Source organism: Sarcophilus harrisii, chromosome 6 (assembly GCF_902635505.1).
Source record: "Sarcophilus harrisii chromosome 6, mSarHar1.11, whole genome shotgun sequence".
In the NCBI taxonomy this organism is placed as follows: Eukaryota; Metazoa; Chordata; class Mammalia; order Dasyuromorphia; family Dasyuridae; genus Sarcophilus; species Sarcophilus harrisii.
This window is the reverse complement of record NC_045431.1, coordinates 240936800-240949926: the sequence shown is the minus strand read 5'-3', so window position 1 is coordinate 240949926 and position 13127 is coordinate 240936800. Positions and strand designations below refer to the sequence as shown.

General features: G+C 50.6%; 1 long non-coding RNA gene across 2 annotated transcripts; it reads left to right on the top strand.

Moving 5' to 3' along the window:
• Nucleotides 1-347: 347 nt before the first annotated feature.
• On the top strand, nucleotides 348-12305 carry LOC116419757. 2 transcript variants are annotated; one of them, XR_004230054.1, is made up of 3 exons: nucleotides 348-4739; nucleotides 4848-4968; nucleotides 8749-12305. It is a non-coding gene; the product is annotated as an uncharacterized LOC116419757 (long non-coding RNA). The 2 variants fall into 2 exon arrangements; XR_004230053.1 differs by having other exon boundaries at nucleotides 348-4968; nucleotides 8749-10255; nucleotides 11986-12305.
• The last annotated feature ends 822 nt before the right edge of the window (nucleotides 12306-13127 follow it).

The following is a 13127-nucleotide window of genomic DNA, read 5'->3' as shown; positions in this document are numbered from 1 at the left end:
TGGAGAGTGAGACCCCTGCCCCTACTCCACCCTTCCTTCCCTCTCACACCTAGGCTGGGGGCAGGGGGGAGGAGGGAGGCTCCAAAGACCAGTTTCTGGAGGAGAACACGGAGGCGACGCGGCTTTATAGAAGTGTTTCTGAAAACGTATTTTTAGCTGGATGCTATTTGGTCATGGCCGGCGTGTCTGGCCCTGTGACCCCATGGGGGGGGGGGTGGTTCTCTCGGCAGAGATCCTAGAGCAGTCGGCCATTACCTTCTCTGGCTCATCTGACAGATGAAGAAACTGAGGCAATCAGGGAGAAGTGACTTGTCCAGGGTCACACTGGTCTAGGTCTGAGGCTGGATTTGAAATTAGGTGTTCTTGACTTCAGGCTAGTACCACCCAGCTGCCCCCAGGATGTGATCTGCCATGTCTGCAGTTGTGTTCTGATGGATTTTGTCAGACATTTCCCAGTCCCAGTTTCCTCTGGCCCAAGCTGCTCTTGGAGCCCGGCCCGGCCGGACGCCCAGACTGCAGAATCCAGGAATCTGGAGTCGGACTCACCACGAGAATTGGATCCACTCAGGATATGGGGAGGATTGGCCCCGGGCGGAACAGACTCCCAGGACCAAACAAGGGGCTTCACGGAACACTGTTAATGAGGTGTTCATCAGATGGCTTCCCTTCCATCCTCCCTACTGTGCGCCAAGCTCTGGAGCTAGGATTATAAAAGCAAAGGCAGCCCCTGCCCCCAACAAGGTTGCAGTCTAGTGGGAGAGCCAACCCAGGCCAGGGAGCTCCCGGGAAAACAAGGAGAGATTGCCAGACCCCTCCCCCTGTAGCTTTGGCAAGGCCCCCGTTTGGAGAGTCGGGGGAGGGAAGCTGGGTGCTGGGGCCCTCTGTGAGTGGCCCAGGTGAGATGCCAGCCTGGGAGGAAGCTGGGCCTGTGGGAGTGGAGGTTTGGAGATGAGAAGGTGAAGTCTTCCAGGCCTGGTCTTGGTGGGGCCCAGAAGGCGTTGGGGCTGTGAGACATGGGAAGGCCGGTGTCTGGGGAGCAGAGGGCTCAGATCTCCCGTGAACCAGTGGGGAATCTCCAGGCCCTGGACGTAAAGTGGAGAGAGAAGCCCCTTCCCTCCCTAGGCACCAAGCCTTTCATTTAGACTTTAATGAAATGAAATAATGTGGAAATGGCGGGTTGAGAGTGGCCGCAGGAAGTAGGACGCGGCTGTGGTGTTCGGGCCTCCTGGGAGAGTCCGTCTGGATGGAGGTCAGTGGAGGGGAAGCTCCTTGCATGGAGCGGTCAGAGCGCGTGCGGGTCAGCCTGGGGACTCGTCGACGCCAGGGCCGGACTCGTCTCCCCGCAGTGCGGCAGGGACTCGGGGCCTCATGAGCCCCAGGCGGAGTCCTCACTAAGAGTTGTGTCCCGAGTGGCTGGCGTAGCATCTCACGCGTGGCCGCCGATCCCAGCTTCCCGCTGGGGGGCAGGAGGCCGTTCTGCTGCCGGACCGCCCAGTGGCTCTGGAGTTTCCCTGCTGCTTTCCTTTCCAGGGAGAGTGCTGGGGGCTGAGACCCTCCATATCCTCTCTCCTATTTAGTAAGCTTTGCTTTGCAACCGTTTTCTTTCAAATTCAACAAAATCCAGTCACCAGCACAGTTCTGTATCCCTTGTTCCTTCAGATGCCAAGGCAGCCTGAATGAATGAATGAATGAATGAGTGAATCCACAAGAATATATCTTTTCTCTGATCTGGAATCTCTGGGTTTGGGGCACAACTTTGCTTTGCTTTCTGGAGGTCCTGCGGACGGGCCTTGCTCTCAGCAGGAGAGTCACCACGAGGATGGTCAGGAGTAGAGTCTGGAGTCTATTCTAGCCCAGTCTTGCTCTTAGTGCAGGAGGCAGAGGAGCCGCCAGGATGGTCCAAGTATAATGTCTCCTTTCCAGACCTCTCAGCCCTTATGTGCCTAGTACAGTTACCTCACTACAGCGCACTGAGCAAGTGTGAACCAGAGAACCGCCATCTCCTCAGTTCCCCAGAGTTGGCACCTTGTTTCAGGCAGACTTCTCCAGCGTCCGGCCCTCTGCACACAACGTTCCTAGAATTTTTGCTTTGGGGGTTTCATTCAGCCGGTGGCTCCCTGCTCTTTCTCCTTTGCCCTCTGGGTCTAAGAAATCTGGACATCTTGAAATAGGATGTCCAGGCCCCTAACCCCATCTTTTTTTTTTTTTTTTTTTTGGTCATAGCATTCAGATAGTCCAGTGAGTCTTTCATTTTTTTCTCCTTGACCCGTTTTCTGGCTCAGTGTTTTTGCTGTGGGATTCCTCCTGTTGTCTTGAATATTTGTAGTCTCTTAACTTTGTTTTAATATTTCTTCCTACAGTATTTTAAGCACCTACAGTATACAAGCACTGTGTCTAGTGCTGAGGATTCAAACAGTGGAACAATCCCTATCCACACGATGCTTATGTTGTAGTCGGGGAGACAACAAATCTGGAGATAAATAGAGTAAACATAAGAGAAGAAATAAAAACGAATGCAAAGTAGTTAAGTACAAGTTTGGGAAGAGGGGAGGGGTCTGGAAAGGCTGGCAGCTGATGGTCTGAGCTGCGTCTTTAGTGAAAGGAGGGGAGGGGAGGAGGGAGCGCAGTCGGCGTGGAAGCTGGCCAGGCCACAGGCGGAGAGATGGGAGGCAGGGGCCGAGCGTAAAGAGCAGAGACTATGGACAAGTCGTGTCCATGGAGGCTGGAAAAGGCGCTGGGGGCCAGGCTGTTGGGGCTCTAGATCGGATCAGGGAAGACTGGAATTGTGGAGGGCCAGCTGCCGTGGGGGTGAGGTTGGGGAGAGAAGGCCGGCAGAGCCGTTGGAAGTCACGATGTCCCCTCGGAGAGAGCAAGAGTAGCAGAGAGAAGGGGGTTGATTGTGGAGTTGAAAACCCCTGGATCTGACCAGTGATTGCAGATGAGGGGAGCAAGAACCTGCAGCCGGAAACTTGGGGCACAGCAGGGTGATGAAATAGGGAGATTTGGGGGGAAGAGAATAAGCTCACTTGTGGAAGTTGAGACTTCTTGGGACATCCTGTCTGAAAGGCCTCAGTGGTGATTCGGGGCCTCAGGAGAGCACCCCAGGGAGGGGATGGGACCCTGTCTGTGGAGACTCAGAGGGAGGGGTTAGTCCGGTGAGGACCCAGAGAGGAGGGGCTGGCCTGGAACCTGGGAGAGAGCCAAGTGAGGGACAGGAAGGGAAGTGGGGGAGAAAAGAGTGGAGGGGATGGTGGCTGAAGGAGCCGGTTTTAGTGTGGCTGGGAGCAGCAGTGGGGAAGCAGTGTGGCCGTGTGGTTGAGGTTGGAGGCCGGGGGTGACTGTTGGGTGTATGTTGGGTGCCCCGCTGTGTGTCGGAGGAGAGGGAAGCCCCCAGGAGGAAGGTGGGCTGGGGAGGAGCAGAACGCCAGGAGCTGCGTGCCGCCTCTTGAGAGGCCCGGGGTCTGCGCTGGACAGAAGCGGGCTCCTCCCAGGACTCTGCCGAGGGTGCTCGCCTACTCTCAGCCTGCGCGCTTCCTCGGTCCCCGCTCCCTTTTTGAGGGCAAATGGTCGACAGTCAGGAGCCACAAGGCCTCGTGTCGGTGAGCACGTTGTGAAGGTGAGAACCATTGCTTTGGGAAAGCCAGCCTGAGCTTGCTTTGGCCTGGGGAGAACGGGGCCAGCCCCACTGCTCGCCCAACCCCTTCCCCCTGCTGCGCCAATTTAGAAGGGTGGGCAGGGGGCCTCGTGTCGCCCTGATGGAGCTCAGGCTGACCCGCAACAATTAGGCTCCCTCTGTGTGCCGGGCACTGTGTGAACGCTGGACAGGGGAGTCGAGGGCCCCCTGCCAGGCCTCTGATCAGCTCCTCACTGGGCAGCGTTTTATCAGAATCAGAAGAGTAGGGCGTCCTTCCCTGACTATGTGGAACAAAGGGTTTCCTCTGCTCTGCTGAAAACAGCCAATCGGGCTGAGCTGGGTCGCAGCCATGCTGTGATTAAGTTGGGAAAGACAAGCTATCGCCTGCCCAGCCTCACCCACACTGCGGGGGGCCCCCTCCCTCCGAACTCCCGTCCTTGATGCCCCTTGGGCGGTCCGGCTCCCTTCTCCCAGACTGCCCCCAGCCAGGTCAAAGGCCCAACGGCTCTACCCGAGCAAACTTTCCCATTTTGGCTTCGGCCAACCTCGCCCGGCCCCCACGTTCTCCAAGTTGTCCCCACGTGGGCACAGATTCTCCTTCCGTTCCTTTGGCTTCCTCCCTGCACTTGTGACCGCCTGGTCAGCTCCGGTTCAGATGGCGTGTCTTGATCCGTTCTTCTGGTTGCCAGGTAGTAGCCCCCAGCCCGTATGTCACAGGTTTATAACCATGTGGAGGACGTGCTCCCCTGCTGCCATCCAAATAAAAGGAGAAATGAACCGTAATCTGCTGGGGTGGGGGGAAAGGAGGATACCCACCAGGTAGGCAAGACCACCCACTTTCCTGGAGTCAGGGCACCTCATTTTGGTTGTCCTAGCAACAACAGAGGGAGCCAATCAAGGAAGGAAGTGGGTGAGCTGAAGGAATGTTACTGGCCACCCGGTGGACAATTGAGAGCTACAGAGGGCTGGGGGCTGAGACCCTCCATATCCTCCCACAGGCCTCTGCAACATGCTGATGGCCAGTAGGGGGGTGGGTGCCAGATTGTATGCTCTGGGGTCTCCCCCCTCCAGTGGGGCGTCGCTGGAAGAAAAGTGGTCTCATAAGGTTAGGACTGTGTTCTGGGCCTTGGAAGCAGGGTCCCCAAAGGCAGTCTTCCCCCCCCCCTTTGTCCTGCTCATCTCCGGACTCAGTTTACCCTCCTTTTACACATAGCACCCCTCTGAGTCTGGTTCTTGTCCGGCCCTTCAGTCATGTGACCTGTGGACCAGAGCCTGCCAGGACTGCTCACTTTACAGAGGAGGAAGCTGAGGCAAGAGTGAGTGACTTACAGCTGGTGAGTATCTGAGGCTGAATTTGGACTCGGATCTCTTCTCTCTCCTTAACCTCAGTTTCCTCTTCTGTGAAATCAGGATCAACCTCACAGGGTCATTGTAAGTCTCAAACGACATAAGAAATATGAAGAGCTTTGTAAACCTTAAAGTGATGTGTGTTTATTATTATCATTGTTATTTTGTTGTCATAACTTACCGGCATGATCCTCCTCAGTAAAACGCAAAAACCCCTTTCTGCTTCTGGGATCAAATATTAAATGGCTCTGCTTGACCTTATGATATATACAAAAGTCTCTGTGCTTATACTTTTTATTTTATTTTATTTATTTATTTTTTTTACACACATTGCTTTATGAATCGTGTTAGGAGAGAAAAGTCAGCAAAAGGGAAAAACCATGGGAGAGAAAAAAAAATCCAGAAAAAAGAAGTGGATCTTTGCATTCAGTCTGCATGGTTCCTTCTCTGGACACGGACGGCATTTTCCATCCAGTTTATTGGGATTGCCTTAAATCGCTGAACGGATGAGAAGTACCAAGTCTGTCGTAGTTGATCATAACAAAATCTTGCTGTTACCATGTACAATGTTCTCCTGGTTCTGCCTGTTTCTCTCAGCATCAGTTCACGTAAATCTTTCAGACCTTTCTAAAATCAGCTTGCTCATTATTTTTATAGAACAATAATATTCCATCACCTTTGTGTGCCACAGCTAGTTCAGCCATTCCCCAGTGCATGGGCATCCATTCATTTTCCAATTCTTTGCTACCACCAAAAGAGCTGCTGAACTTTGTAGGGTTTTTAATATAAAAATGTTGTACTTTGTCAAGGGCTTTTAAATCACACTGGATAAAGTTGTATCCATTTTATTAGTCTTTAAAAAGACAGTTTTTAATTTTATTTGATGATCATTTCTCTATTTTTCTGTCTCCAATTTATCTATTTTCCTTCTAATTTTTAGTACCTTCTCTCATGCTTATTTTGGATTTGTTGATTCTTAAATTTTAAAAAATTGATATCCAGTTCATTAATCTTCTCTTTTTCTTCTTCTTTTTTTAATAATAGCCTTTTATTTTCAAAATATATGCACAGATAGTTTCACCCTTGCAAAACTTTATGTTCCAAATTTTTCTCCCTCTTTTCCCCCACCTTGTCTCCTAGACAGCAAGTAATCTGTTATTGGTTAAACATATATTTCCACATTTATCATGCTGCACAAGAAAAATCAGATCAAAAAGGGGAAAAAATGGATCTTCTCTTTTTCTCTTTTGTTAATGTATAATTTTAAGGCTATCAATTTTCTTGGAGAACTGCTTTATTTACATTCCAGAAATTTGGTTTATTTCATTACATAATTGTCATTTTTATGACTTTTGTCTTTGGCCTACTCATTATTTAAGATTTCAGCCAACATTTCAGTCTTATTTTTTGTTTGTGGTCTGAACCAATTTCTGTTTTTATCGTATTATGGTCTTTAAAGGATAAATTATTCTCTTGTTGGTTTGTTACCCTTTCCCCTTTGAGCTTTTGGTCCCTTGCTCTTGTCCATTTTCATATTGGCTGCCTTCTCTTTTTTCCTCACAAGTCATTCAAGCAGATTCCCTACTCATTAGTTTTGTTGTTGTTGTTGTTGTTGTTAATTTCATCTTTTTGTGCCCTTTCCAAAAAGATTCCTCTCACTCTCTTCATTATCCATTTTTTCCTTGTCTCCTCTGAGTCCTTTCTTCTTAGTCCCTGCAATAATCTGGTCCCTCTCTTTTTTCACATGTTCTCTACATATTAATGTTTCCAAGAGATTTATTCTGGTGCTCTCCCGTGGTAAAGCATCTTCTCTCTCTTCCCCCACTCCCCAGTGATTTTTACTCTCCCTTGCTGACTTCCCCCTCCCCTACATTTGCTCAGAATTTTCCTCCCTAGGGCCATGTTCTCCTGCCTCCAGGTGCTAATTACCCCCCTTGGGGTTCCAACTCCTCTCAGAACAGGTAAAGTAGATGTGTTTCTGAATTGAATTGTTAAATTTAACCTCTGTGTGTCTTGAGCTTTGCAGCCTTGCTTGTTTTTCTGGAGGTAATCTGTGAATTCTTTAGTTTGTAAATTCAAAAATTCAAGCCTCTTTTCTGTAATTTCCTTCATCATGGTGGTAAGGGTCTTTGTCCTGTCCTGTTCTCGGGTTATCTCTGCTCGGCCTATCTTTAAGATCGGCAGGTTTTGCTTGCATGGTGAGCATTTTTTCTTTAAACTTTCTTGCTTTACTCTCAGTGCTGAAAAATTAGCCATGCATATGTCTTGTAAATAAAAAGCTATAATAATAATAAAAAAAATTACTTTAGCTGCATCTCACAAAAAAAAAAATAAACTTTCTTGCTTTTCCTTCTCTTCTTCTAGGTTGTCCTTAACTCCTTTGTGTTTGTATTTCTTGTTCTCTTTTGTTTCTTTGGTGAAGCTTCCGTTAAAGAGTCCAGTTTTACATTCTGTTCATTCTTTGGCTCTGCAGGCCAAAATTTCTGCTCTCATAATTCTCATTTCTCTTTCAAATCACTTAGGAACAGTATGTGGTGGTTCCTTGCTCTCAACTCCCAGAGTCCTCTGTTGAACCATTTTTTTTTATTTTGCAGTATTTATTTCCGATGTGCCTGAACTCATTTATCTGGAGGCTGTTTCCTTGTTATTGTGTGATTATTTTTTAATTGTTATTTATTTTTTATTTATTTTTTCTGTTTGTTCATCTGCTTGTGTTCAAGTCTTTGAGTTTGCGGCTTCCTGGAACCTTTGTGACTTCCCTTCTTCCCTTGGTCCTCACTCTGGCTCATCGGGCTGATTGCTCCCTTCTGACTCCCTCCGCTCTGGGCCCGGTTCCCTTGGGGGCTGCGTCTCTCAGTGTCTCAGCTTCCAGCCCTGGTCTCTGCCTGACTGTCTTGAGGGAAGTCAGAACCGGCTCGGGCCTTGGCAGAGTGCCGCCCGGCCCCGGGCCCGTGGAACCTGTCACTTGCCGGATGCAGCGTCGGGGCTTCTGGGGGGCAGCCCCAGTCGGGCTTTTGCTCCTGGAGGGCGGCAGCCCCTGGGGTTGCCAAGACTGGAGTCTCAGGCACTGGAAAGAGGGTGGCCCCCGATACAGCCTGTGGGTGGGGGCGTTGGGAGCTCGGGAAGGTCAGGGTTCCTGCCTTGGGGGTTGGGGGGTTAAAACCTTGTTTTTGCTGCTGGTGTCCAAGATTGGGAAAGAGCTGAAGCTGCTTTATCGTGGGCACATCCCTTCTGTTTGGGGAGGGGAGAAAATGTCTAAAAATCGCCCTTAGGCACCCACATGGCCCAGCGCCCTCTGCTAGAGCCTTAGAGCTTGTCCCCCGCCGGCCTCTGGCAGCTCTCCAGGCTTCTCCCATTCATGTAGAGGACCAGACCCGCTGGCCTCCACTCTGCTCCTCACCTCCCATCTCTGGGTCTTTGCCTGGCCGGGCCTAGGGCTCTCGCCTGGCTCTCTGCCAGCCCCAGCTGGCTTCCCGTGAGACCCGGCTCAAGCAGGCCCTTCTCTTACTGACCTCTCTGAGCACGTGCAGCCTCACACTCTGCCAGATCTTCTGCCAGGGAAGGTCACAGCAGGGAGCCCTGACAGTGTGGGGGGCTTGAAACCATAACTAAGACAGTTAAGATTAGAGGGACAGGGCAGCCAGGTGGTGCAGTGGGTAGAGCCCCAGCCCTGAAGTCAGGAGGAACTGATTCAAATCCAGCCTCAGACACTTAACACTTCCTGGCTGTGTGACCCTGGGTGAGTCACTTAACCCCAATTGCCTCAGCAGGAAAAATTGGAAAATTGGAAGGACGCAAATCATGGGGGGAGAAGCTTCGCTCAAGTTTCTCTGATAAAATAACCAGCAAGTATTTATCAGACAGCTGCTTTGTGCCAGGGGCTAAGAACACCAAAGGAACCCGAGACTACAAAGGCATGTATGATTATATACAGCATAAGTATAAAGGGAGTAATGCGGATTTATTCAGAGGAATTAAATGCGAGGCATTTGGGGATGGGGGTGGCGCAGGAAAGGCTTGATGCAGAAGCTGGTTGAAGAAGTTGAGAAGGAAGGAAGGAGAGAGGGCATTACAGGCATGGGGAACAGTGAGGACAAAGGCATGGAGAGGGGAAATGGAGAGCCTAGTTGGATCCCAGAGGGCGGAAGTGGAGGGAAGGCTCAACAAAGTTGGGAAGATAGGGTGGGGCCATGGAGGGGCTGGTTGTGGAGTTGGAAAGCCTCGGGGTCAGAGGTCACTTAGGGAAAATTAGACCTCAGCCTCTAGGAAGGAATGGGCTAGTGAGAGGCAGAAGGCAGGGAAAGGGATTAGGAGGCTGTGAGAGAGGTGAAATCTGCACTGAGGCAGGAGTGCTTCGTGAAGGGAGCGCTGGCCATTAAAGGAGCCAGCCCATGAGACTGTTTGGTCAAAGGACAGAAGCAAGCGGTTAGTCAGTCAGCAGTATTAAGCACCTTGGACAGAAAAGGCCCCTGTATCCAGAAAAAGAACCAACCAGCACAGGCTCTGTTTGCTTCTTTTTTGCTTTTTTTCTCCCTCTCATGGGTTTTCCTTTTTGCTCTGATTTTTCTCTCCCAACAGGATTCATGAAGTAGTAGTGTGTGTGTTTTAAAAAGCAATACATTTTTTAAAAAGAAAAAAAAATTATTAAGCACCTACTGTGTACTAGACACTATACCAAACCCTGGGGGTGCAAAAAGAGACAAAAGACATTCCTGCCTTCAAGGTGCTTGCAGTCTAAGGTGGGGGGGGGGGCAGCTTACAAACAGGGCTATGAGAGCAGCAGCGTTTGGGCTAAACAGGGAGCGATTAACAGAAGACTCTAGGACTGAGGGGAACTGAGGAAAGCTTCACGCCAAAGAAAGGATCTTGGCCAGGCCTAAAGGCACTTCTCAGAAAGCCAGGCTATCCCCAGTGTCCGAAAAATGGTGCAGGAGGGATGCTCTGCCGCTCCTTCTAACTGGCACCCAAGTGGTGGGAAAAGCTGACAGTGTTGGGGTGCTGGGAGTGGATGGGCAGGGTGGGGGGATGGGCAGGGGGCAGGGGGCTCTGTGGGTTGGAAAATAATTTGTGGCACTACCCCCAGAGTGGGCCACATGCCCTTCACGTATGTGCCATGATTGTACTCAGAGAAACTAAAAGGAGAGGAAAGAGGTCTCTCTCCCTTGGGACTCCTCACTGGTCAGCAGCAGCTCCGGGGTCCAAGCACCCTGGGTCTCGGCGTCCCTCATCCCTGCATCAAGCCTTCCAACTTGACCTCCAGGTGTGCTCAACCAGGTACGTGAAGGATGATGGCTGGTGGCAGGGGTGAGTTCCCAGCAGCCCCCCATGGGCTGTGACCTTTGCCCTCATGGCCCCTATCTCTGGGGTGGGGATAAGATCACCACAGGTTACCTGGGCAAAAAAGACAGGGAGGAGTCCAGGAAACTGGAAGGAAGCTCAGACTCTGGAATCGAAGGCTATTGTGGTCTGAGGAGGGAGCATGTGGACCTCAGTGGAAAGAACTGGCAAGGGGCTGCACCCCGGGTGGCCAAGTCCCAGGACTCCAGGAGCAGGCTGGGGGCCAGCATGGGGGAGGGGCCTCATCCAGACACCTCTTTGGGACCCACTTTGGGTCAGCTGCATGTCCCAGAGGAGAGCACGCTTGTAGCCACAGCCGGGAGGGGGGCAGGGGCTGTGGCAGATCTGAGGGGCGAGTTCTGGGCGTTCCGGAACCTTGGGGATGGCTCAAGGAAGAGGAAGGCCCACAAGTTTGTCTTGGAGACTCAGAACCTTTTTAAAGGGATTTAAAAATGTTAAAGAGGGAAGGGACCCATGTTGGCAAAAGCACTTAGAGCAGCTCCCTCTTGTGGGAAGGGAGGGGTGCCCACCGCTGGGGGGTGGCCGTGCCAGTTAGGAGGGCGCAGGTGCATCATGGGGGTCATTTAGAAAGGGGCAGAGGGGCCCGGGGAGCAGGGCAGCCCTGCTAGCTTCCCGCCTACTGACAGCCCAAGTCACGTGGGGGTGCAGTGGTCAGTGACGTTCGTCAGTCAGAGGAATCATGGGAGTGCGGCACAGGAGGGGCCGTGTTTTTATTAAATGCTTGTTGACTACAAGCAGCTCCTAAAGCCGATGGCTCTGGGATCGGAATCCCCTTCCGGGTTTAGTCAGCTGGGAGACTGAGCGGTTCCTTGTGGGAGACAGATTAGGAAGCTCTCCGAGAGTGCCCGGGAGCCAGGGGCGCTTCCTACATGTTCAGACGCCATAGAACGGGATTTCAGAGCGTCCAGACCCTCCTCAGCTGGGGCTGTGCAGAACAGGCGGCCGTAGTTTGCTGCCCTCCACCTCAACGGGGCAGCCCTGGAGGCCGCTCCCAGCCGTGGGTCCTCAGGCCAGAGACCTCCCCCCAACTTGCTTTGTTGGGGACTTAGAACTAAGAAGGGAACTCCAAGTTTCCAGAACATTTTTGGGGGGAAGTCATCCCCAGAACAAGTTTTTTTTGCTCTATTCAAGTGACTATTGAGTAAAATACCTGCCACCTCCAGAACAGAGAAAGTGAGTCGGTGGTGGTTGTCTAAAGTCCCCAAGAAGCTCGTGTCCCATCTGTCTTTATTCTGAACTTGGAACTGTACCTGACCCTTGTCCCTTGTCCCTAACCCGGTGATCCGGTTGCACAGATGTTGGTTCTGAAATGGTTGTTTCCAATCTTCAAAACCCCAGTCGCTTTCCTCTTGGCGGGGGGAGGAGGGAAGGGGGTTCTTGTTCTTTGCTTATCTCCGATGACCCCCCTCTAACTTTCTTCTTCAAAAAAATAATCATAATCTGTGGGCGCCAGAATGACCCCTTTCATTTCTGAGGCCCGAGCAGATTTGTTTTTTTTCTTTCCAGCTCCCCCCACCCCCTTTCTGTCCTCGAACATCCGAGTCACCAAGTTCTGGGGGTGGGTCAGTTTGGAGACTTATCAAGGTCTTTGTACAAGGTCTCTGCGGTCTTTGAGGTCTCATTTTTTTGTCTCTCCTGGTATTTAGCGGTGCTTGGCACAGAGTTAACAAGTGCCTACTACGTGCCAAGCGCTAGTGGATAAAAGGGGAAGATACCAGGTGGTTCGTCCTTCCCTTTGGCGCTGCTGACTGTTCTAGACACTGACTATCTAGAACATTTCCCTCATTCTGCAGTTGAAGAAGCACATTTCAAAAACTTTCACAGCAAAGCTTTTTTAGAGCCAGAAACTCCCTCTGTAATCACTATTTTCTGGAGAATGTTTAACAAGCAGCTCCCCAGAAGGAAGAAAAATGTGCCCAGGATAAACTTTTATTTTTTGATGGTATTTTCTTTTTCCAAATATATGTATGGGTTTTCAACATTCATTTTGGTAAAACTGTTCCAGATTTCTCCCTCCTTCCCTTCCCTCCTCCCTCCCTAAAACAGCAAGTAATCTGATAGAGGTTACACTCGGGCAGTTCTTTTAAACACAGTTCCAGTATTTGTCGTATTATACAAGAAAAATCAAATCAAAAGGGAAAAAAACACAAGGAAGAAAAAAAAAAAAGCAAACAGACACTAACAAAAAAAGGTGGAAATACTGGGCTGTGTAAAACGCATTTTACACGATAAACTTTGAAGTTTAATGTACATCATTAACCTTCTCTCATCACTTTCTTAAGCTTAGGCAATCCACAGCAATAAGTCAAGTCTTAATTTGCGCATTTGATGACCGGAGATGCAAATGCTCATGGTGGAAATTTAACAACTGGCTCTTAGCAGGCTAGAGATGACCGTACGAACTTCTGCTTGTGCTTTGATTACGTATCCACAGCTTCTTTGCCCGGGCCCATGGGGATGGGTGAAGAAGCTATTCGGGTGCCTTCCTATCTGAGGAAACCATTTCTTCCAGCTCCAAAGAGTCAACCCCCGGGAGATTAACAAAACAGATTCGAAATGTCAGTACGGTGATGGGCCAGTGATCCAGGGACACCTTGGGCAAAGTGGGGGTGGGAGGCAGGGGGGACCCGATCTCCTCGGTTGCCCCCAACAGTAAGTATACACAGTGTAAATACAAGATGAATGCGAGGATTTGGGGAGGCAACAGCTCATAGCAAAGTCACGGACTCTGAAACTCAGTCACCAAATCCTGTGGAAGCCATCCCTGGCCCCCCAGACCCCCCGAGAC